This window comes from Canis lupus, chromosome 4, assembly GCF_003254725.2.
Source record: "Canis lupus dingo isolate Sandy chromosome 4, ASM325472v2, whole genome shotgun sequence".
Classification (NCBI taxonomy): domain Eukaryota; kingdom Metazoa; phylum Chordata; class Mammalia; order Carnivora; family Canidae; genus Canis; species Canis lupus.
The window spans coordinates 17,758,238-17,784,837 of NC_064246.1; the positions used below are offsets into that span (position 1 = coordinate 17,758,238).

Below are 26,600 nucleotides of genomic sequence, written 5' to 3' on the forward strand. Positions count from 1 at the left end.
TGGAGCCTGCTTTTCCCTCTGCCTGTGTCTCTGCCTCTCTCTCTCTCTCTCTCTCTCTGTGACTCTCATAAATAAATAAAAATTTTAAAAAAATAAATAAATTTGGTAGATTGTTATATTCTGGAGTACTTGACTCTATTAAAATCAGAATCTGAATATTCTGGTTCATTTCCTAGCTTTGATACTTAAACATGTTTCACAGAACATCTGAAACCAAAGCATGTTGAGTAAGTCCACTGTTAACAGAATGGCATCAGGAAAAGAATACCTAATTACTTCTGCTCTCCTCAGAAGAATTTGATTCTGCTTTCTATGTCAGAGAGATGATACAAAACATGACTAATGTCATGAATCAGTTTGTTTCATCTATAACCTTGACACTGTGTATTGTAACTAATGTAGGCCATAAAATGATTGGATGTTGGTAAAGACTTGACAAAAGGAAGTCTGATTTATATTTCTCAACTATGAATTTTCCAGGGATTTTCATCTAATGTTCCTCCTGGATGCCAGCCCTGAATTTATTTAACCTTTGTGGCAATGCCAATTTATCCACACCTTTTAGCTGTTCATCACCCCAGGACCTGGAACCAATCCTGTATAGACAAGGGGGCTGATGAGGCATCACTGCTAGGTACCTCCCTGACTTGGCATTGAGTCAATCTCCTTCCCTACCAGTGTATTACCAACTTGGCCCTTTAAATTCCTCATTATTGTGCTCTGACTTCTGGTCTATAACTGGAAGCCAACATAGAATAGTAGAAAGAACTTTTAAATCACAAATCAGGAGACAAAGTACTCAATGTTAACTTTTAAAAAAATTTTTTTTTATTATTTACTTACTATTTTTTTTTAATTTATGATAGTCACACACAGAGAGAGAGAGAGGCAGAGACACAGGCAGAGGGAGAAGCAGGCTCCATGTACCGGGAGCCCGACGTGGGATTCGATCCCGGGTCTCCAGGATCGCGCCCTGGGCCAAAGGCAGGCACCAAACCGCTGCACCACACAGGGATCCCTCAATGTTAACTTTGACTGCTGAATAATTTTATCCTAGTTATTTCTCTGAGCTCAGATCTCTTTATGCAATATATGCATCGTACTGAATGATTTGTAAGGTTTCATCCAATTCAATAATACTGAGTCTTAGTTACTATCTTTACTTCTAGGTCTGCCAACAGACACTTAAAAATCATGCCAAGGGATGCCTGGGTGACTCAGTCAGTTAAGCATCTGTCTTAGGTTCAGTCATGATTCCAGGGTTCTAGATCAAGTCCTATATCAGGCAACTTGCTCAGTGGAGACCCTACTTCTCCCTCTGCCTATTGCTCTGCCTACCTGTGTGTTCTTTCACCCTCTCTTTTTTGACAAATAAATGAATAAAATATTTTTTAATTATGGAAGTTTTAATAGTGACTAGATTCCTTTCTTTGAATTCTATTCTCCTTATACTTATTTTCTTGACACATGCAAATTATCTCCCTACCCACATGTTATGGATTAAATTGTGTCCCCTCAAAATTCATTTGTTGAAATTCTAAAGCACAATATGACTGTATACATAGGGTCTTAGAATCTTTAGTAATTAAGACTAAATGAGAGTTCTAGTTCTAGATGGGAACATAGAAGTTTGCTGAACTCACCTTCCCCACGGACACACCTGAATCTACTGTTATACTATGCTGAAAGAAATCCAGAAAATAGTTGAGCAACTTCTACACTTCTAGTAAATGGGAAAATACCCATGACAAAATGGGAGGGAAAGGCTAAGTAACATTATTACCCTAAGTCTGACCCCCGGCAAAGATATACATCAGGAGAGAACTCACAGCTTATACCTTCTCCCTGAGGAGTGAAGGTTTTAGATCCAATATCTAGCACCCCAACTTTTATAACATCCACTCGAGGAATGGTATACCAAAAACATCTAGTTCTGAAAGCCAATGTGGCTTTCATCCACGAGACCCATAGACTACAGTAAATAGTTCTTAATGGGCTTTGGAGGACTTGCTATGACTACTGCCCTGGGACTCAATGCAGAGGGAGCTAGCAGACAGAAATGCCTGGTTCCTCCTCAGCCCCCCTCCCCCATCTTCCCCTGATTACATACAATAAAAGATGTTGCCTGAGCGTTAGGCTTCAATTTAGCATGTACCTAAGGGCTAAAAACAAATTCCCCAGAGAACAAGGATGCAAGCAGACACAATCTCTATAGTCTACCTGTAATCCACAACACATCATCAATATCTCCCGGGAAGGAGCTTGTGCACATATCTGGCAATGAGGCTCTTGCAGCTGCCATTCAGAGGATAGATCCTTGGATCATCAAGCCCTAATGGCCCGCAGGCTTGTGTTCATCAGTCCCACAGGAATGAAGCAGATAAAGAAACAGTTCTTAAACAGCTGGACCCCCCAGGGCTCACTATAGAAATAATAGACAGAAATGCTGATTTTCCAGGCTTTCCATGAAAGAGGCCTATTTGCATGATTTAAAAGCTCCTAAGTGTCTGGCTTCCACTGGTTGGTATCTAAGTGCAGACTGTGATCCTCTCATTTGAGACACTGATAGGTGTAGGTGCTGATGATGGGGCAAAAGTCAAGCTGAAGGCAAAAATCAAGCTAACACCTTGCATGGACCCTCCCCAAAGGGTGGGATACATGTGACATTCCTCAGGTACTCTTGGATGCCCACAAAAAAGGGAAAGGGAAAAATAAGTGATTAATTGAAAGAGATCATGAGTTTCCATGAATCTTCATCAGTTTGCAATTGTCTTAATACTTTATTTTTAAAAAAGCAATTTCCAGAAACCTATAGACTCCATTCCCTGGAGCCCGAACATTACCCTCCCCACCCCCATAAGATAGAAAATCTTATATGATCAGCCATTCCTCACAACCCCAGTGTAGCTATTTCTGCCTATGGAGCCTGTTCCCGTGCTTTAACAAAAATACTCTTTTTGCAGTGAAAACATCTTAAGAATTCTTCCTGGGCCTTTGGCTCCAAACTCCACCACTGGAAACACATCAGTACGATCTCAAATACTGGTAACCACCAGGAGCAAAGAAGGTGGCTTGAACAAACAGAAAGGTATAAGAGACAACTAAAAGCTTAGACTGACTGGTAGGTAAGGTTCATCTACATGAGACCACTCTGTTGAAAAGGGGGAGGTGTCTATTTTATTCAATGCATAGAAGCCAGCAGAGAGAGTCATGGAAATGAAGAAATAAGTTTCAAGCAAAAGAACAAGATAAAATTCCATAAATAGATTTTATTTTTTATTATTTTTAAAAGATTTTATTTATTCATTCATGAGAGACACAGTGAGAGAGAGAGAGAGAGAGAGAGAGAGGCAGAGACACAGGTAGAGGGAGATTCAGGCCCCACACAGGAAGCCTGACATGGGACTCAATCCTGGGTCTCCAGGATCAGGCCCTGGGTTGAAGGTGGCGCTAAACCACTGAGCCACCTGGGCTGCCCCAGAAATAGACTTTAATGAAATGGAGCTAAGTGATTTACCTAATAAGGGTTCAAACTATGGATCAGAAATATGCCCACCAAGGTCAGGAGAACAATGCATAAACAAAGTGAAAATGCTAACAGAGAGTAAATAAAAGAAAGTACCAAACAGAAATCACAAAGTTGAAGAATATAATTTTGAATTAAAAATTTCAACACAGGAGTTCAACATCAGACTAGCTCAAGAGAAAGAAAGGAACAGCAAACCTGAAGACTGAGTAGTGGAATTTATGTAATAGGAGGGAGGAAAAGAAAAAAAAAAGTAGTAAAGATAGAGTAAGAGATTTATAGGACACTACCAGACAGAACAATATTCACACTATCAGAGTCACAAAAAATAAAGAACAGAGAAAGGGGCAAGAGTTGATTTAAAGAAATTGTGGCTGAGAACTTTTCTAACCTGGGGAGGTAGGGTGGGGGAAAAATCCACAGCCAAGAAATCTAGAGAATTACAAATAAGATGTACTTAAACAGACCCACACTGAGACATATTATAATTATATTGTCAAAAGTTAAGACAGAAAAAAATCTCAAGTGAAGAGAAGAACTTGATAATCTAAGACTATTGGATTATCTTTCAGTACATTATAGCCAAAAGAGTGGCATGATATATTCATAGTGCTGGGGAAAAAAAAATAACCCTGCCAACCAAGAATACCCTTGTTGACAATGTTGTCCCTCAGAATTGAAAGAGAGATAAAGAATGTTCAGCAAGCAATCTGAAAGGGTTCATCATCACTTGATTGGACTTAAAATAAATGTTAAAAAGACTTTTTCAAGCTGTAAAAAGATGCTAATTAATAAGAATAAAACATACAAAAGTATAAATCTTACTGATAAAGGTAAATACATAGTTATATTCAGAATACTCACTTGTCATAATAGTGGTGGGTAAATCATGTCTACAACTAGTATGATAGTTAAAAGATGAAAGCATTTAAAATAACTATAAATACAATAATTTGTTAATTAATACAAAAGGTTAGATGATGAAAATTGTGACATCAGAAACAAAATGTCAGGGGGAGGGTAAGAATGTAGAGCTTTTGTGGGGGTTGAAACACAAATATTACCAACTTAAAATATACTGTTATACAGAATGGCAATGAGTATATATCTATCAATAATTACTTTGTTTTTTTTTCAATAATTACTTTGAATGTAAATTAAATGCTTTGATCAAAAGATATAGGTGACTGAATGTATTAAAAAGTGAGATCCATCTGTATGCTGCCTATAAGAGACTCACTTCAGACTTAAAGATATACACAAATTGAATGTAAAGAGATAGAAAACAATTACCATACAATAGAAGCTGAGGTAGCAATACTTATATTAGACAAAACAGACATTAAAACAAACTGTAATAAGAGACAAAGAAAAGTACTACTTAATGATTAAGGGAACAATCCAACAAGTACATATGAAAATTATAAGTATCTATGTATCCAACACAGGATCACCTAGTTAATAGTTAACACAACTATTAACAGACATAAAGAAAGAAATCAATATAATATAATTCTAATAGTAAGGGACTTGAATACTCCAGTTACATCAATAGATAAGTCATTCAGACAGAAAATCAACAAGGAAACAGTAGTTTTGGATGACATATTGAATCAGATGAATATGACAGATATATTCAGAATATTCGATCAAAAAAGAACAGAATATACATTCTTTTCAAGTGCAAATGGGGAATTATCTAAAATAAGTCATATGTTAGGTCACAAAACAAGTCTCAATAAATTAAAAAAGATTGAAATTATATAATCCATCTTTTCAGACAACAACAGTATGAGATGAGAAATTAAACACAAGAAAATATATGGAAAGAAAACAAATACATGAAGACTAAATAATATGCTGCTAAACAATGAATAGGTCAACCAAGAAATCAAATAGGTCAACCCAGAATAAAAAAACACAGGAAGATGGATGAAAATGAAAACATAATTGTTTAAAATCTTTGGGATGAAGCAAAAGCCATTCTAAGAGAAAAGATTATAGCAATATGAGCCTACCTCAAGAAGTAAGAAAAATCTCAAATAAACAACTTACACTTGCATCTAAAGGAACTAGAAAAAGCAGAACAAATAAAACTCAAAGTTGGTAAGAAGGAAAAGATAAAGATTAGAGAAGAAAAAAAATGAAACAGAGACTAAAAACATTTAAAACAACAACAACAATAGAAGACAACAATGAAACCAGAAGCTAATTTTGGAAATGTTCAACAAAACTGACATACATTTAGTCAGATTCAGAGAGAGAGAGAGAGAGAGAGAGGACTCAATAAAATTGGTAACAAAGGAGGAGAAATAATAATCCACACCATTATGGAAAATTGTATGACAATAAGTTGGACCACATGGAAGAAATGGATAAAATCCTAGAAATATATAACCTTCCAAAACTGAATCAGGAAGAAATAGAAAATTAAGCAGACTGAAAATCAGCAAATAAATTGAATCAGTAATCAAAAGACTCCCAACAAATAAAAGTCCATGACCAGGTGGCTTCATGGGTAAAGTCTACCAAACATTTGAAGAATTAATACATGTACTTCTCAAATTTTTCCAAAAAATAGAAGAAGGAGGAAAGCTTCCAAATTCATTCTATGAGGCCAGCATCTGCTAACAAAATATTAGCAAACCAAATCCAACAACACATTTAAAAAAATATTCACCACAATCAAGTGAGATTCATTATAAGGATGCAAAGATGGTTCAATATTCACAAATTAATCAACATGGTACATCATATTAATAAGAAAAAGCATAAAAACACTAGGATCATCTCAAGAGACACAGACAAAGCATTTGGCAAAGTACATCTATTCATGTTAAAAATTCAACTCTGTAGGTTTAGAGAACCAAATAAAGGCTATCTATGAAAAACCCAGAGCTATCATCATACTTAATGGGGAAAAACTAAGATCAGGAACAAGACAAGGATATCCACTCTCACTACTTTCACTCAACATAGTACTGGAAGTCCTAGCTATTAGACGAGAGAGAGAAATAAAAGGAATCCAAACTGATAAGAAAGAAGTATAACTTTCACTATTTACAGATGATATGATACTATATATAGAAAATCCTAAGGACTCCATGAAAAAACTGCCTAGGTGATAAATGAATTCAGTAAAGTCACAGGATACAAAATTAATATGCAGAAATCTGTTATATTTTAAACACTAATAAGGAGGTAGCTGAAATAAAAATTAAGAAACAGGGTCATTCACAATTGCACCAAGAATAATAAAATACCTGGGGATAAACTTAACCAAGGAGTTGGAAGACCTGTACTCTGAAAATTGTAAACAGTTATGAAATAAATTGCAGATGACATAAACAAATAGAAAGATGTTCAATGCTCGTGGATTGGAAGAACAAATATTTTTAAAATGTCTATACTACTCAAAGCAATCTACATATGTAATGCAATCCCTATCAAAATACCAACAGGAGTTTTCACATTATTAGAACAAAGAATCGTATTTGTATAGAACCACAAAAGACCCCAGGTAGCAAAAGCAATCTTGGAAAAAAAAAAAAAAGAAAAGAAAAAGAACAAAACTGGATGTATCACAATTTCAGATTTCAAGATATATTACAAAAGCTCTCATAATCAAAACAGTATGGTACTGGCACAAAAATAGACATATAGATCAATAAAACAGAATAAAGATCCCAGAAATAAGCCCATAATTTTGTGATCAATTAATCTATGACAAAGACTATACAATGGGAAAAAGTCTCTTCCAAAAGAGTGTTGGGGGGATACCTGCATGGCTTAGTGGTTGAGCATCTGCCTTCAGCTCAGGGCATGATCCTTGGGTCCAGGATGGAGTACCACACTGGGCTCCTTGCAGGGGGCCTGCTTCTCCCTCTGCCTATGTCTCTGCCTCTTTCTTTCTGTGTATCTCATGAATAAATAGATAAAATCTTAAAAAAAAGAGTGTTGGGAAAACTGGACAGCAATGTGCAAAAGAATGAAGCTGGACCACTTTTTTACATTACACATAAAAATAAACTAAAAATGAATTAAAGATCTAAATATGAGATTTAAAACCATAAAAGTCCTAGAAGAGAGCACAGACAGTAATTTCTCTGACATCAGCCATATGGATATGTCTCTGGATATGTCTTCTATGGCAAGAGAATCAAAAGCAAAAGTAAATTCTTGGGACTACACCAAAATAAAAAGCTTTTGCACTGCACAAAAACTGTCAACAAAACAAAAAGGCAACCTACTGAATGGAGAATATATTTGTAAATGATATATCCAATAAGGGGTTAATATCTAAAATATATAAAGAACTTACACAACTCAACATCAAAAACCCCACATAATCTGTTTTAAAAATGGGGAGAGGAACTGAATAGACATTTTTCCAAAGACATAGAGATGGCCAACAGACACAAGAAAAGATGCTCAATATCACTAATCATCAGGGAAATGCAAGTCAAAACAACAGTGAGATATCACCTCACACGTGTCAGAATGTCTAAAATCAAAAACACAAAAACAAGTGTTAGTGAAAACGTTGAGAAAAAGATATCCTTGTGCACTGTTGGTGGGAATGCAAACTAGTACAGCTATTGTGGAGAACAGTATGGATGTGCCTCAAAAAATTAAAAATAGAATTACCATAAGACCCAGTATTTCCACTACTGGGTATTTACCCAAATAAAATAAAAGCACTAAATTGAAAAGATATACCTACCCTTATGTTTATTGCAGCAATATTTACAATAGCCAAGATATGGAAGCAACCCAAGTGTCCATTGATAGATGAATGGATAAATAATATATATACATGTATATATATTATTCAGCCATAAAAAAAGAATGAGATCTTATTTGTAACAACATGGAAAGATGTAGAGCGTATAATACCATTGAAATGAATTAGTTAGAAAAAGACAAATGCCATATGATTTCACTGATATGTAGAATTTAAGAAACAAAGAGAAAAGAGACAAAAAATCAGACTTAAATATTGACAAAAAAAACCTGGTGATTGCAGAGGGTAGGTAGGTAGATGACTGGGTGAAATAGGTGAAATGGATTAAGAGTACACAAGTGACTGCAAGACACTTATTTCAGCTTTAAGGAAACACACAGACTGATAATGAAAGAATAGATAAAAGATATTCCATACAAATGGAACCAAAAGAAAGCTGGGGAAGCTATATTTACATCAGATAAAAGAGACTTTGAGGGCATTCCAGGTGGCTCAGTGGTTTAGCGCCACCTTCAGCCCAGGCCGTGATCCTGGAGACTTGGGATCAAGTCCCACGTCAGGCTCCCTGTATGGAGCCTGCTTCTTCCTCTGTCTGAGTCTCTGCTTCTCTCTCTCTCTCTCTGTGCCTCTCATGAATAAATAAATAAAATCTTTTTTTTTTAAGAGACAGCCAAAGACTGTAGTAAGAGACAAGATACACATTATATACTGATAATAAAGGGATATGTGCACTCAACATAGGAGCACCTAAATATATAAAGCATATATTAAGAGCTCTAAAGAGAAAAGTATGTGGCTTTATAATAATAATAATAATAATAATAATAATAATAGGAGATTTCACTGCCACACATTCAACAAGGAATAGATAGATCTATTGTGGATAAATCCACAACTGTGGATAGGAGATTTCACTACCACACATTCAACAAGGAATAGATAGATCATCAAGAAAGAAAAGGAAATACTGAACTATATACTTGACCAGATGAATTTAATAGACATTTATAAGACACTCCTTCCAAGAGAAGTATAATGGACATTCTTCTCAAGTATACTTAGAATATTATTCAGAACTGATAGTAAGTTAAGACACAAACAACTCTTAATAAATTTAAGACTGAAATAATATAAAGCATCTTTTCTAACCCCAATGATATAAAACTAAAAATCAATTAAAAGGGAAAAACTGAAAAATCCACAACTGTGTACAGATGATTAGTTATGCTTCTGAAAACTCAATGAATCAAGGAAGAAATTTCAAAAAATCAAAAAAGAAATTTGGAAAGTCTCAAGACATATGACAATTAAAATACAACATAATAAAACTTATAAGACGCATCCAAAGGAGTCCTAAGTGGGAAGTTCATAGCAATGCATGCCTACATTCAGAAAAAAAGAAATATCTCAAATAGCAACCTAACTAAACCTCAAGGCATTATTTTTTTAATTAATTAATTTGAGAGAGAGTGAGCAAGCAGAGGCAGGGGCAGAGGGAGAGAATCTTTAAGCAGATTCCCCACTGAGCATGCAACCTCACTTGGGCTCAGACCCAGGACCCATGAGATCATGACCTGAACCAAACCCAAAAGTTGAATGATAACTGATTGAGCCACCTAGGAACCCCTCAAGGGATTATTTTTTTTAAAAGAACAAACAAAGCATGTCTCAGTAGGTTGAGCATCTGGCTTGGGACTGAGCCACATGTCATGCCTTCTGACAGGCTCTGTACTCAGCAGGAAGTCTGTTTCTCCCCCCTCTTGTGCTCTCTCTCTCTCTCTCTCTCTCTCTCAAATAAATAAATAAAATATTAGAAAATAAATAAAAAGAACAAAGCCTAAAGTTAGTATGCTTGCCCTTCCCCTTGCTTGTGCTCTCTCTCTCAGATGAATAAATAAAGTCTTTTAAAAAATAAAAAAACAAATATTGCAGTTGGTAGAGAAAAAGAAGTAACAAAAATCACAGTGGAAATAAATTTAAAAGACCCTAAAAATCAATATAAAATATCATTGAAACTAAGAGCTGGTTATTTGAAAAGATAAAATAGATAAACATTCAGCTAGACTTACCAAGAAAGAAAAGAGGACTCAGATAAATAAAAGTAGAAAAAACCCCAGGATATATTGCAACAAATACCACATGAATATAATGATCATAAAAGACTACCATGAACAATTATATGCCAACTAATTGGACAACTTAGAAGAATAAGTTCTTAGAAACACACAACTTACTAAGACCGAATCATGATGAAATAGAAATCCTAAACAGATAAATTACTAATAAGGAGTTTGAATCAGTAATCAAAAACCTCCTAACAAAGAAAAGTCCAAGACCAGATGGCTTCCCTGGTAAATTTTACCGAACATTTAGAGAAGCATTAATAACACTCTTTCCCAGTCTATTCCAAAAATAAAAGAGGAGGAAACATATTCATTTTGAAAGCAGTATTACCCTGATACCAAAAACAGACAATGACACAAGAAAATTATAGGCCAGTGTCCCTGTTGAACATAAATACAAAAATTCTCAACCAAATATATACCAAACCAAATCAAAATTACATTGAAAGGAATATACACCATGATCAAGTGGTATTGCTTTCAGAGATTCAGGGATGGATTATCATCTGGTTATCAATCAATGTGATATACAACATTAACAAAGCAAAGGATAAAATTTACATCATCATTTCAATAAATACAGAAAACATACTTGACAAAAATCAAGATCCATTCAAGATAAAAACTTTTAACAAATTGGGTATTCTGGGAATATACCTCAATATAATAGGCATACATCATATCCATGGCTAACAATATACTCAATGGTAAAAATTGAAAGCTTTCCTATAAGATCAGAAAAAGGAAATAATGCCCACCCTTGCCACTCTAATTCAACACAGTAGTGGAAGTACAAGCCAGAACAATTGAACAAGGGAAAAAAAAGAAGGAAAAGGGGTTCAAATTGGAAAGGAAGAAATAAAATTGTCTCTATTTGCAGACATTATTTCATACAAAGAAATCCTAAAGGCTACATCACAAAACTCTTAGCATTAGTAAACAAGGTTCCCTGAGTGGGACTGCGGTGAGCGTCTGTCTTCAGCTCAGGTCGTGATTCCAGGGTCTGGATCAGAGTCCCACATGGGGCTCCTTGCAGGGAGCCTGCTTCTCCCTCTGTCTATGTCTCTGCTCTCTCTCGCTCTCTCTTTCTGTGTCTCTCATGAATAAATAAATAAAACCTTTAAAAACTAAATAGTAAACAAATTCAGAAAGGTTATATGGAACAAAATAAAAATGTATAAAAATCATTTCCATTTCTATACACCACCAATGCATTCTTAAGAACAAAAACTAAGAAAATAATCTCACTTTCAATTATATCAAAAGAAATAAAATACCTAGGAATAAATTTAACTAAGGAAGTGAAAATGATAAGACATTAGTGAAAGAAATTGAAGAATACAGAAATAAATAGAAAGATAATCTATTCTCATGGATCGGAAAAATGATATTATTAAAATATCCATACGGCCAAAGTAATCTACAGATTCAATGCAATCCCAATTAAAAGTTCAATGGAATTTTTCACAGAAAAAGAACAAATATTCCTAAAATTTGCATGCAACCACAAAAGACCTCAAGTAGCCAAAGCAATGTTGAAAAAGAAGAAAAAATCTGGAGGAATCACACGTCCTGGTTTGAAATGATTTTTCAAAGCTCTAGTAATCAAAAATGTATAGTACTGTCATAAAGAAAGACAACAAAAATGGAACAGAAAGCACCCAGAAATAAACTCAGGTTTATATGGTCAATTAAATTACAAAAATGTGCCAAGAATAAACAGTGGGAAAATTAGTGTCTTCCATAAATGCTGGAGAGAAAAGTTTATAGCCACATATAAAAGAATGAAACTGGACTGCTCTCTTACACCATATACCAAAATTAACTCAAAGTAGATGAAGAAGACTTGAACATAAGACTTGAAATCATGAGCTCGCAGAAAAAAAAAGAAAAAAGGGAGTAAGCTCCTTGACATTAAAGGCAAAAATCAACAAGTGGAACCACATCAAACTAAAAATCATCTGCACATTAAAGGAAACCATCAACAAAGTGAAAAGGCAACAAATATAATGGGAAAATATTTGCAAATCATATATCTGATAAAGGATTATTACCTGATGTATATAAAGAAGTTACACAACTCAGTGGCAAAAAAGGCAAAAAACCCAATCAAAAAATTGATAGAGGAATTGAATGGATATTTTTTCATAAGGACATATAAGTGGCCAACAGGTGCATAAAGAGGTTTTCAACGCCACTAATCATCAGGGAAATGCAAAGCAAAACCACAACGAATATCATCTCACAACTATTAGAATCAAAAGGCCAAGGGATAGCAAGTGTTATAAAGAATGTAGAGAAAAGTGACCCTTATGCCCTTAAATTGGTTCAACCACTATGGAAAACAGTATGGAGGTTTCTCAAAAACTAAAATTAAAACTATCATATGACCCAGCAATCCCATACTTCTCAGTATGTATTCAAGGGAAATTAATACAGGTTATCAAAGAGATATCTGCACTCCCATGTTTATCACCACAATGTATAATTTGCATATCTTATGATTTTGTCAATTATATCTCAATAAAGGTGAAATTTTAAAAATTGTTAAATGTTGTCATAAGGGTGGGGATCTAATCAGGTAGGATCAATATTTTATCAGAAGAGTACTAACTCTTTTTTCTCTCTCTATTATGTGTGGACATAACAAGAAGGCAGCCGTCTGCAAGCCAGGAAGAGAGCTCTCACTGAGAATCAATCAGTAGCCACCTTAATCTTAGACATCCCGACCTCTAGAACCATGAGAAAATACATTTCTATTGTTTAAGTATCTATCTATGGTATTTTGTTATGTCAGTCCAAGTGGACTAACATATTACACATGCTACACATTCTCCTGATTTAATAGAAATGTTTGGGACATAATCCTACATGAATATTCTATCCTTCTTTATCTGAGTTCACTAGAAAGTAACTATGCCCTAGCCTAATGTAATTCTGAGTCTGCACTATCCTGTAATGCTGGCATCCCTACTGCAGCACTTCTAAATTCTCAATGAACAAACCAGTTAACAAAACATTATTTACTTACATATACATCAGGTTTTCAAACTGTTATTACTGTAGTGCTGGTTGGATAATATAAACAAGCAAGAATGCACTAGAGTGTGATTATTTGATGAACTGAATTAAATATAATCTTTTTGCTTTTGCAACAAAACACAGTAGGGCGAGGTTTGGGGCAAAAGTAACTTGAACATCAAACTTTTTAATTTTGATCAATAAAGGGAGCAACATGAACTTTCATGGCATGAAATTGTGTATCATTCATGGAAGAAGGAGTCAAATTGAATTTTGTCACAGGTTTTTGTTGATCAAATGATGTATTTGAGCACCTACTGATGATATTAATGATTAATAGTATTCCAACCAAAATACAAGACATCTGCTTCTATTTTATTTTTTTAATCTACTTCTATTTTAAAATTCAATTCCAATTTGATGGAGCACAATATTTCTCTTAGTACATAAAGGGGGTTTCTAAATCTGTAAGAAGGAACACCCTAAATAATCATTGTGTTGTAAAATTCCAGATAGACTACATGATAAAACATAGGATACATTTGCTTCTTGCAATTCCACACCATACAATATTTGAAAAGTTTATTCAGTATTATTTCATCATAATAGGTAATTTGACAGGTAGACATTGAGAGGGAGTATTATATTTGGTAATATGTAGCCCCATGTTAGTCTAAAATATTAATGATCTACAGAGTATGGGCATTTAAAGCTCTCAGCCTTATCGCAATATATCAAAAAGGTAGCAAAACATATTATTTTACAATGTGTTTTATATATTTATGGCCAATATACACTATGGTGCTATTATGGATTTTGTTAGGCAACCTATACTGCCCCTCTTACATTTCTTCGAGAAGAGATTAGATGAGACATGGCACAAATGGAATAGTAGTGAAATATTTATTCAAAAACTATGTGAGCACATTTTACTTAGAGACCTTCATTGTACCCACTTGGGTTTTTAGCAAAAACAAAATTTAGATTCATAGGCTTTTTCCCTGCAGTGCAACAAAATTTATCTGATTTAAAAATCATAGTCTAGGTATTTTAATTTTATTTATCGCAAAATACTGGCATTCCTAGATTCTCAGTCAAATTTGGGGATTATAGCCTATTCATAAATCAGTTTATGAAACTTGTAATATTTTTCACAAAAGAGCATACAAGGTAGTACTAAGCTTTTTCTATTAAAATTTTCTATTTTAGTTATGTTATACAGAAATTATTTAAGTTATGGTTATCATGAATCCCAAAATAAAAAGTAGTATTAACTGATTCATTACCATACCAAACATGACAGTCATTAACACATCTATTTCTTTACCAAACAAATTCTATAGAATATGTCAAGTTGAAATATCCAGTTTATAGATGAGGAAAGGTTAATTATCTCATCCAAGATCACAAATCTAGTAAGAAAAAATTTAGCTAATATTTACATCATTTAAATATACAACAAACAGTGCTTATTATGTGCCAAGCAGAGCTCCACTTATATTTAAGTAATTTAACCATCACTCCTCCTCCACTTTGCATTAAATATATCAATTAAATTGATTCTAGTCTTACCCTCACAATTGTGACTGTGGATTGCTCCGCCTGCTTGAACCTATATCAAACACACTGTTCTAAAAAGTTATAAAGATGTTTGTGGGGGATCCCTGGGTGGCTCAGCAGTTTCGGGCCTGCCTTTGGCCCGGGGCGCAATTCTGGAGTCCTGAGATCGAGTCCCGCGTCGGGCTCCCGGCATGAAGCCTGCTTCTCCCTCTGCCTGTGTTTCTGCCTCTCTCTCTCTCTCTCTCTCTCTCTATGTCTATCATGAATGAATAAATAAATAAATAAATAAATAAATAAATAAATCTTAAAAAAAGATGTTTATGACTTGCAAGGATGGGGACAATGGGTAAACTGTACTCTGTACTCAACCCTTGTTTATGACTTATTTTAACATTTAGTGTTTTTGGATCACTCCATTTTAACATGCAATGTTCATTTCATATAAATTTCTGCCCCAGGTATCCCTGGGTGGTGCAGCGGTTAAGCGCCTGCCGTTGGCCCAGGGCGTGATCCTGGAGACCTGGGATCGAATCCCATGTCGGGCTCTTGGTGCATGGAACCTGTTCTCCCTCTGCCTGTGTCTCTGCCTCTCTCTCTCTCTCTCTCTGTGTGACTATCATAAATAAATAAAAATTAAAAAAAATTTCTGCCCCAAATAACCATTACTTTTTTTTTCTTTGCTTGTTTAGATAGCTTGAATCTTTGAAAATGCTAAAAGACATTTTGCCTTGATTTCAGAGAACTCAGTACTTATCTTTTCAATTTTCATTAAACCGAACTGATCTTAAAATTATTAAACTAAAATTTAGGGTTTGGGACAGGCTCTCTGATGGTGTGGAGGGCATTTGGAGATGCATTAGAGCTTCAGAATGATAGCAAGATTATCACTGCTGGAAAGTTTGAAATAGAAGTATCAATACAAATTTGTTTTTCCTTTCTTATTTCTTTCCTTTCTCCATACTGGTATGTCTTCTGATCTGAACTTCTTTTAGGGAGAAGTGAGAGAATAAAAACTGACAAGATATTTAGAACAGAGGAATTTTATATCACTAAACTTAAATAAATTATTCACTTACTTAAGGGATATTTAGGTTTCAGAGACAGTGAAATGTATTGGTTAGGATCAGAAACTTTGGAATCAAAAGGCCTAGATTTAAAGCTTAGTTCCCCCAAACATTAATTGTGTCATCTCAGAGCCTCAGTTACTTAATTTTGCCTCAAAATTGTGATGATAATAGGGATATTAAAAATTATTTTGAATATTAAATAAAATAATACATGTAAAGAACTTAAAATACTGTCTCATACATAGCATGCCCAAGTAAGAGTAAACTACTGTCATTGTCATTGCTATTGTTAATAGCAATGTTATTTTTAAATATACATTGTATTCTAAATGCTAGAGTAATAATTTCACACTGATATCTGAATGAATCATAACTGAACATATACTTTCAAATATCATTGAGGAGATGCTCTAATAAGAAATGATACCATATTCTAAAACGATACAAGAAAAACCTATCTCCAAATGACCTTACATCAAACCCACTTGCTGTATGCAGCTAGCAAAGTGAGTGGTAGAGTAACAAAGTATATCCTCTATGAGGATTGACATTTACATCAGCTGATGGACACACAGATATAAACAATATGGGAGCCCTGTAGGTGTAGGATTCTGGACAGGTCCCTCTTTTTTCAATTCAATTTCTTTATAGAGCAGAAACCTCTTTACAAAGCAGATGGATGAACTTTGGGGTCTGAAAGAGCGGAGTGCTCTTCCTGGCTTCATCTTGCAAAAGTTATGTGAACATGGACAAATTATGAAACTTCTATGAGACACAAGTCCATCCTTTTCAAATAGAGATGATGATACTAAGACAGAGAAGATCATTAAAGATGATGTATATAAAACATAGTACCTTACATATCAGGAGGCTTTAGCAAGTTAACTATTCCTATATCATTATATCAAAACTTTAAATGAAAAAATCAAGCACAAATTTACCTTTAAGAAAATCTAATGTCTGTAGGGGCATCTGAGTGGCTCAGTCAGCTGAGCACTCATCTCTTGGTTTGACTCAAGTGATGATCTCAGGGCCGTGGGATTGAGTCCCACATTAGGCTCTGGCCCTATACTTGGAGAGGAATCTGCTTGATTGTCTCTCTCCTTCTGTCTCTGCCCCTCCCCCTACTAGGATCTCACTCCATCTCTCTCAAATAAATAGATAATCTTTTAAAAATCACTATTTCTTTTGTATGTACATGTGTATTTTGTACGTACATATTTATTTTTATACTCAGGCAAATGGCCCTGGTTTGCTCCTAGAGATCGTTGCTAAAATCTTTTTTACCTGAGAAGCCCTTTAAAGTCTGAAATTTTGTCAAGAACAGATCTTCAAGTCCTCTTGTATGAACCAGTAGATCATCCTTCTCAGCTTTCACATCACTTTTCCGAGGCAGGCCACAATACAAATAGTACATGGACCCCTCCAGAGTGGAAGCAAATTGGAGTTGTCCTGAAACTCGGTTCATCACATTCCCCTTTCCTTTTAGCCCATTCTGGGGCACTTGATTCCATCAGGCAAAATTGTGCCATTGATCGCATTGCTCCTGGAATGAATGGGGCTCCCAGGCAGAGAACCAGACGTACAATGGACCTATTTGAAAATGCTACATTAGAGAAACACCTCTACAAACAAAATTAGTGAGAAAATGCCAAGGATTCCTCTTCCTCTGTTTCACCATAATATTATCATCACCCAGGAAAAGGAATTGCCAGGTAAACTGGAAGAGCACAATTAAGAGGAGAGGAAAGGAAAGTTTTGTAGAGGCATTCCCTGGATATAGCGCAAGAAGAGAGAATGCAAACTAAGGCATTCAGCTCCTATGTACTTGCATATTGAGCCATTTAACTAGCGTATGGAATGTTTCAGGTTGTCCCAAGGATATAGACAAGCTACTAAATATTGACTTAGCAAGAGCTCAAGTGAGAGGTCTAATTAAATTAAATGGTACAAAGGGGAGGCTTATTTCATAGACTTCAGTAATTGCTTAAGACACAAAAGAGACCAAATAAAGGTCAAAAAGGTATAATAATAACACAGAAGATGTTTGTAGTGAGATGTAGGGAAGACATGAGTACAGAAATGGCCAAAAGTTCAAAGGCTATTGTTGGCTCAATGATGAAAAATGATTGGATGCTTTCATGGCCATAGATGACTTGTGGTGCCTTTTACATAGCTGGCAGTGACATATGCAGCAAGATGTTAGTTTTAATTCTACCATAATGTGCAGAAATGTCTCAGGGTAATGCCCTATCCTTGGACAAACTTTACTGAGAGCTCCCGAAGAATAGTTATAATATCCAAGAGCCCCAAAATGTTATGTTTCAAGTTCTACTCCAGAAAGAAGTGAGTGTGAAGGACCACATGGATGATTCCCATGGACTTATAGTTGGCTATTTCAGAATACAATGTGAGAAATAGGGGATATTATGTATGTGAACAGAAAGACAGATAGAAAAGGACTCTGGTTGCATCTCTGTGACCCCAAAACGCTAACACTGAACACCGGGGGTGGCAAGTGAGAGGGAGATGGAAGATGGAAGTGGAAGAGAAGAAAGAGAAAGATATAGATCTTCCTTGTACCTAAGGTCTCTGAGTTTTAATTTCTCATTTATAAAATGAGACTTTCCTTAGAGCATTTATAAAATGGAACTTTCCTCAGAGCATTGTTGTGTGTATAAAATAATATCAAGGACTTAAAAGGTCTGGCTGTTAAGAGCTTGATAAATGTTGGCTATCATTGCTGTGAACATTACTCTTATTATAATTATCACAGAGGTGAAGAATAAAACCCTGTCCTGGAAAAGTGCCCCATCTACTCAAAGTGTGAGATATGAACTCTGAATCCACTCAATTGTCCATTTTCATCCAAGCCTCTGTGCTCTTTTGCTGGGCATCTTAGCATGGCATGTATATGCATTAGGGTCAGAGCACTGGGTTTAAGATCTTGCCCTGCCTCTCAATATCTCTGTGATCTTGGAGAAGTTGCTCAATGCCTTTAAGTTTCAGTTTCCATATCTACAAAATAGTAATAATGCTAGTTATCTCATGCACCATTTTTTGGTAAGGATAATGAAAACAAATGCATTTCAGATATTTAGTACAGTACCTAGATTAATAAGCACTCATTTCCTGCACATACACAAACATATGCATATATTACACATGGTTTACATATATAAACTCTAATTACATGCACACACACATACATACATGCACACCCCTCTTTATTCCTTTAACTCTAAGTAGAATCTCATTTTTTAGCTTGAAGAAACATAGCCATATTGCCCATTCTCTTGGTCTTTTGTCAGTCTCTATTCTGAGTCTCCCTCTCCCTCTCATTCACACACACACACATGCATACACAGACACAGACACACACACAAACATTGCAAGCAAAATGTTTATGGCTCTATACTTACACTATTCAGCAAAATGTTTATGGGTCTATACTTACACTATTCTTTAATTCAAATAGGCAAGGTAATGTTTTAATAATAAATCAGGAAAGGCCTATTTTCAGCTTTGTTTCATAGAGCTTTTCTCCTCTCTAACCAAATTCTTCCAATTCTTTATTATTTAGCTCAAATTTTCTGTGAAATTCTTCAGACTACCCAAATGACAATATTTTATTTGCTTCAGATTTTTGATATCTATTGCCAAACACACTTAGTTTACTAATTCTGTACTGCTCTTAAACATTACTGTGACCTATTCAACTATGGCACACCCCTCAAACTCTTAAAAATCCCATGCCATCAGAAATGTTAATCTTGCCAGAATTAGTCCTCTGAATTTTGGAGTAGCTGAAGTTCTATTCTATTTTGTAATTAAAATTCTGGACATGTGACATTTGCATAAACACTCTAATGTCAAATAAAAATCTCTCTCCCAATCTTTATTCAGATCTAAGAACTAAATGTCTCCATTTGCAATGGCAATGAGGAACTTAAAGTCCAAGTAGGCTAATGCATCTTTCTGAAGATCCCTTACCTTGTGCTAAATACTGTTAAGGATAGCCTAAACCTTACTTTGTGCAATCCTTCCATCCTCATCAGCCACGTGTGAACCAAAAGCTAATCTTGGCACAAAAGCAAAGATGATTGTTCATCCTCAAAGTCCATATCAAGTACTACTGCTAAAGTAGTGATGGGCGATAAGTTGTTTTATGACATGTAAAGGAATTACCCACTAAAAGGAGAACATTTTCCCAGCTTCTTCCTTTAAAGTTAATTTGAAATAAACTTATATCTATTAGATGAAACATATTAATGAATACTTTCACTTCAGGGTAGAGCTCACATTATTCTATATTAGCTAATACTATTACTACTACTATTACTACTATTACTACTACTAGCTAATATTTAATGAGTGCCTACTAAATGCTAGACACCATGCTAAGTACCTTACATGCAGTAGTATATTCTTATAAGGTATTTATTAACCAGTGAGCAACCTTCCTAGCCTTTCCTTTCCTAGTACAGGGATTATGGAGGCCTCATAGTAAGATTCCAGAATGCATAAATCCTAATTCTGAGCATGTAGAGAAAAGCTCCCTTGCAACTCGTATCAAGCTTAAATGTGAGAAGAAAGTAAGAACTTGTTTTTTTTAAGTCATTGAGAAATAAGAGCTGTTCGTTAAAATAGTAGAGCCTAACCTGAGTAACTCAGTGTTGTTGCCTGAAAAATCGTCCATAAATTTTTTTCATTATATTATTTTGTATGCTATGTGATATAGAACCTGAGGTTAGACTAAAAATGATTTGTCTTTGTGCAGAAGAGGAGTGGATTTGTATTCCACATCTGGTTGAATGCAGAAGTGAAGTTCCTAAAACTTTCATGAAAGAATGTAAATTTTGCCATTAGCAGTAAGAAATAATACCACGCGTGTGTGCACACACACACATACACACAGTAGTTGCTCAATGTTTTTAGAGTATAAGTGATATCTAAAGGGTATGTATCCCTTTTGAAAAAACACAGAACTTTATTGTACAATTCAACCATGAATTTTCTGTGACCCAGGGTTTGAACAAAAACTTTCCCAAGATGTCTAATATTACAAAGAGAAGACTTAATGCACTTGTTCCCCCAGAGTTGTCAGAGTGTTATTTGTTGTGATCAGCTACACCAGAAAACAGCATTTCCAGATCATATTTTCACAGTTCTCTCCTGCAAAGCCTTCACTAAATTAAGATTTAATGTGGAACTTCAGGTATTATTGAAAGTCAGGATAAGAAATGTCCATTTGAGGGGCGTCTGCATGGCTCAGCGATTGAGCATCTGCCTTTGGCTCAGGTTGTGATCCCTGGTCCCGGGACCGAGTCCCACATCGGGCTCCCTGTGAGGAGCCTGCTTCTCCTTCTGCCTATGTCTCTGCCTCTCTCTGTGTGTCTCTCATGAATAAATAAATAAAATCCTTAAAAAAAGAGAAATGTCCATTTGAGCATTTCTGTCTTTTACAGACCCCTAGGTTAGGACATCATTATGTTACCAGGTGCTACTGAGAAATGTCTACGTTATTATCAAACAATGAAAACTATACAATATAGTAACTTCTTAATTTCCAGTAAATATACTCAACCGGAGTAACTAATTTGACCAAAGACTTAGAATACTCATTTATTTGTTTTTAATTTTAAAAAATTCTTTAGTGCTTGTTTTTAGTTTTAGTTTCTGATTCCTATATTTTTTCTTGACTTTGTGAAACTACTGCAATTTTTTAGGAGCATGAAGAATACAAATTCTATTTGTAAATTAACATTTTTTGCTGTCTTTTCTTTCAACCTGAAATCCTTGAAAATAGGACTTGTTAACTCATTTCTATATTATTGTTTCAGGGCAGCACAATGAAAATAAGTGTATGTTAGTATGGAATAACAAAGAACTCTGAAACTAGAACCTACATTCACATTTTCACTCCAGCACTAAATAACCACATGACATTTGTCAAGTTATGTTCATTTATTAGCCTTAGTTTTCTTGTCAACAGAATGCCACAAGTTTGCTTGCAGCATTGTAGAAAGGATAAAATAATATATATGAATGTGTCAATAAGAGTGATGCAATCACCAAATTAAGCAAATTGTCTGTCCTTGCCCTCTTTTCCATCCACAAAGAAATGACAGGAAAGGACACAAAGATGCTATCATTTGTCTTTTGAGGAAATATCTATGGAGAGCCTGAGAGGAATTTTTGCATGTGGTTACTGAAGGGCTCTTCTCAGAAGGGTAGGGAAGTGGGAATCAGAGGATGGGTCAAAGTACGTCCGTATAACATCATTAGATGGCTATGGCTTGATCTCATAAGGGACTGTGAAACTCAGTAGCAGAGTTGGTTCCATCTTGAGGCAAGGAGTCTAGACTTTTGTATTCTCCTCTTCTTTGGTCATTTGCCATAGGTTTCTAGGGCATGCAGATGTGGTGGGTATAATCACCCAAGGTGAAGATAATTATCTAGAGAAGGGAGCAGCTAGGGGATGTCAGCAGCCAACACTTGTAGTAGCTGGAAGATGGGTGAATTACCAGGTAAGGGGATCTGATACAAAGGAGTAACAACATCTGTAACAGCATTATTAGTTTTCTCTTAATTCTTATCTTCCTTAATTCAACAGTTCTCAATCAAGGATGATTTAATATTTGACAGTATCTGGAGACATTTCTGGTTATCACAACTGAGTTGGGGAGCACTGGCATCTAGTAGGTAGAGTCCATGCTAAATATTTATAATGCACAGGATAGCCTACTACAACAAATAATTATCTAGCCCCAATCCCACATACCACTAGTGCCAAAGATGTGAAGCTCTGGAATAAACAAAACTATAAGTCAATACATAATATTTATTATTAACAGTTATTGATTTCCTATTAATACCATTCAGACTTTACTAATCAAAAGGGGAAAATGTAGATCGCATTGATTTTGCTAGGGAAAACACACACACAAACGGTACAACACATTCTCACAGGAATCTTTATATCGTGAATATAACTAGTATTACTTCATAACCTGCACCGAGAACAAATTCAGGGCCCTTAGACTGAAACTACTACTTTTGCAAACGACATCCACGTTGCCTTGAGCCATTTTTCACATCTGCTTTCGGTTCTGCCTTTATTAACACCTTTGGATAAAGGCAATTTAAACACTAGCATTTTGCTCTTCTAGTGTCTTTACCTCCTTTATTTTTCTTCTCTGCCCTTTTCTTCTGTGATTTTTGTGTCTTCCAACTGAACTCATGAACATCAAGATGTTTGTATCTAGCTCTGCTCTCTTCCTTCAGCTGCTCTGTCCCTGATGGTAACTTGACACCATCATATAGCTGCTAAATACATCTTGCTCACTTTCATGGCCTCTCTTCCCACTTCTATGAAGTTCTGTGGTTCAGATTGTCTAAACACACAATAGGATTAATTAATCCCCTTCTTTTCTAAGGATTGAAAACAATTAAACCAATTCCTTTTTTTCTAAAACAGAAAACATTCTTTCCATTGCTTTACATTCTTCAAATATTTTCCTTTAAAAAAATGGAACTATAAGGAATATCATTTAAACAAAATTCCAGAATTTTGTTTTTTGTTTAAAAAAAAAAACAAATCAAAACATAGCAACGTGCTATTTGTGTTATAATTTGCCCACTGGTGCTGGAAAATTTTAGATAGGGATTGAAAAGGAAAAGAGAAGCAAAGGTATGAATAAAGTCAAGGATTCCAGACAAAATGGTGGGATAGAAATCTGATATCTGATGTTCTGATATCATTATTTAGAAACTCTGGAATCTATTGAAGACTTCTAGAGAAAGGCATGGGAAGTTCATTATGGTTAATATCTGTCAATTCCAGCTTTCTGTCTCCTGCCCTTTAGCCCTCTTGGTATCAACTGTGCATTTGTTCCTGGAGCAACTTGTAAAAGCCAGGGTGGGGAAAAACAACCCTGTCCTCCAGATATCAGGGGCCTGTGCTCTGATCACTGATTGCTGCTTCTTATCATGGAAGTGCTGACAAGTGCCGCCCCCCATTGTTGTAAGCACTTCTTATACTGGCTAAAGTGACTACCAGGAGACTTAAAGATCTGGCATCTTTATTTGCCCCTTCATTTTTCTCTTTATTTTTTCCTTTTAGAAGCCAGACATTGGAAAATTAGGACATTCAAAAGCAACCACATTTATAGGAATAGTAAGAAACTCACTGATTATGCCCAAAGACATAGGATCAAAAAGACCTGAGATGACTTTTAGTTTTCTCTTCAGGCTGATCCTTGGCACAGGGATAGCCTGTAATAATTAAAAAGCAAAACAACATCCCCTCACACCCACACAAAGCAAAAAGCAAGCATATAAACACATCAGCAAATTTTGGAGGAGGAGAATCTGAGTTCCAGATTTATGAGTTTATTAGATTCAAATGACCAGTTTTCAACAAAAAAAAGTTTACACCATATAAAGAAACAAAAAAGTATATATGTGTATATATATACATATATATGTGTGTGTATATATATATATATATACATATATATATATATATAGGCATAATGACAGATCTACTAGACAAAGATTTTTATTTTTTCTTTTTTTTATGATTTTATTTTTTTATTTATTCATGAGAGACACAGAGAAAGAGGCAGAGACACAGGCAGAGGGAGAAGCAGGCTCCCTGTGGGAAACCCAATGTGGGACTCAATCCTGGGACTACAGGATCATGACCTGAGCTGAAGGCAGATGCTCAACCACTGAGCAACCCAGCCGTCCCTAGACAAAGATTTTTAAAAACTGTTTTAAAGTTACTCAAAGAACTAAAGGAAGATTTGAAAAAAGTCAAGAAAATAAGGTATGAACAAATTGCAAAAATCAGTAAAGAGATAGAAAATCTAAAAAGAAACCAAAAAGAAATTCTGGAGTTGAAAAGTAAAGTAAGTAAAATGAATAATTCACTAGAAAGATGAAAAGCCAATATGAGCAGACAGAAGAAAGAATAAGTGGACTTGAAGATAAGACAAAAAAGGAACAAGTCTGAACAACAGGCAATAAAATGACTGAAGAAAGATGAACAGAGCCTGAGGGACTTGTGGGGTATCAATCATCAAGCCGATTAACATATCCATTGTAAGAGTCCCCAAAAAAGAGAGAAACAAAGAGACAGAGAGAATATTTGAAGAAATAATGGCTGAAATTTTCCTAAATTTGATGAAAATCCCAAATCTAAACCTCCAAAAGCTTAATGAACCCCAGGTAGAATGAACTCAAAAAGACTCAAACCAAGACACATTATAATCAAACTATTGAAAGCCAAAGACAAAGTCTTGTTAAAGTCAACAAGAGGGAAGTGACTTGTTACCAGAGATCCTCAATAAGTAATCAGCAGCTTTCTCATCAGAAATTTTGAAGGCTAGAGAGTAGTGAGATGACATGTTCAAGGGGCAAAAAGCAAAACTGACCAACAAGAACACTATACCCAGCAAAACTGACCTTCAAAAGTGAGTGAGAGATTAAGATTTCCATATAAACAAAAGCTGAAAGAGTTCATTTCCACTAGACCTGCCCTGAAATAAAATGCTGAAGGGAGTCCTATAGGTTGAAATGAGAAGACATTAGATAGTGACTCAAAATTGTATGAAGAAATAAGTATCTCAGTAAAGGTAAATACATGGGTAATTATAAAAGCTACTATTTTTGTAACAATGGTGTGTAACACAACATGATTTAAGAAGTTAATACATTAAAAACAATCATTAATTTTAACACCAATTGTTTTTAATTCCACATTTTATATTCTACATAATTTTAGATACAAATGCATTAAAATTGTATTAGTTTATGTTTCTTGGACACACAAGGTATGAAGATGTTATTTTGTGATGCTGACAACTGAAAAGCGTGGAGGATTCTTGTTAAAGGAATAGAAATATCGTATGTTGTTGAAGTTAAGCTAGCATAAATATAAGTTGGAATGTTATAACTTTAGGATGTTAAATGTACTCCCCATGGTAATCACAAAGAAAATAGATGAAGAATATACATAAGAGGAAATGAGAAAGAAATATATGCATTCACTATAAAGAATATCATCATAAATTATGAGTTGAAAGGAACAATAAAGCTCATTTAATATCAAAACTTAGTTTTATAAATAGATGAAGAAAGAGACTCTAAAAAACTGATGTCTAGATTACAGCATAGGTGTTCTAATTTGAAGTCCAGTAGTTTCCTATTACCTCATATTAGTTTCTCATGTTGAAGCTAAAGAGTGTGTCTGATCAGGCTTTCTTCAGAATCCGGGCTCATTAAGTCACCACTATCATCAGTTACTGTTGTGTTCTAGTCAATGTTTTCCTATATCATTCAATTAAAACCATTTCTTATCTCTTGATATTTATAGTAACCATCCTGGCTAAGTGTACCAACACCGCCTCCTGTCATTTTGCCACTAAACTCACTAGATGGTCATTGGCTTATTTTCAATAGCAATAGAGTAAAGAACATGAGATATTCTGGTAATGGCTTTGCCATTAGATATCTTCATAAACTAGGGCAAATTATAGAAAGTCCCTGACCTA

The 26,600-nt window shown here is 35.0% G+C and overlaps 1 protein-coding gene across 3 annotated transcripts in view; it reads right to left on the reverse strand.

The window, feature by feature from the left end:
- The window catches only part of CTNNA3 (catenin alpha 3), a 1,671,697-nt gene that overhangs the window by 34,141 nt on the left and 1,610,956 nt on the right, over positions 1 to 26,600 (reverse strand). The window lies entirely within an intron of this gene.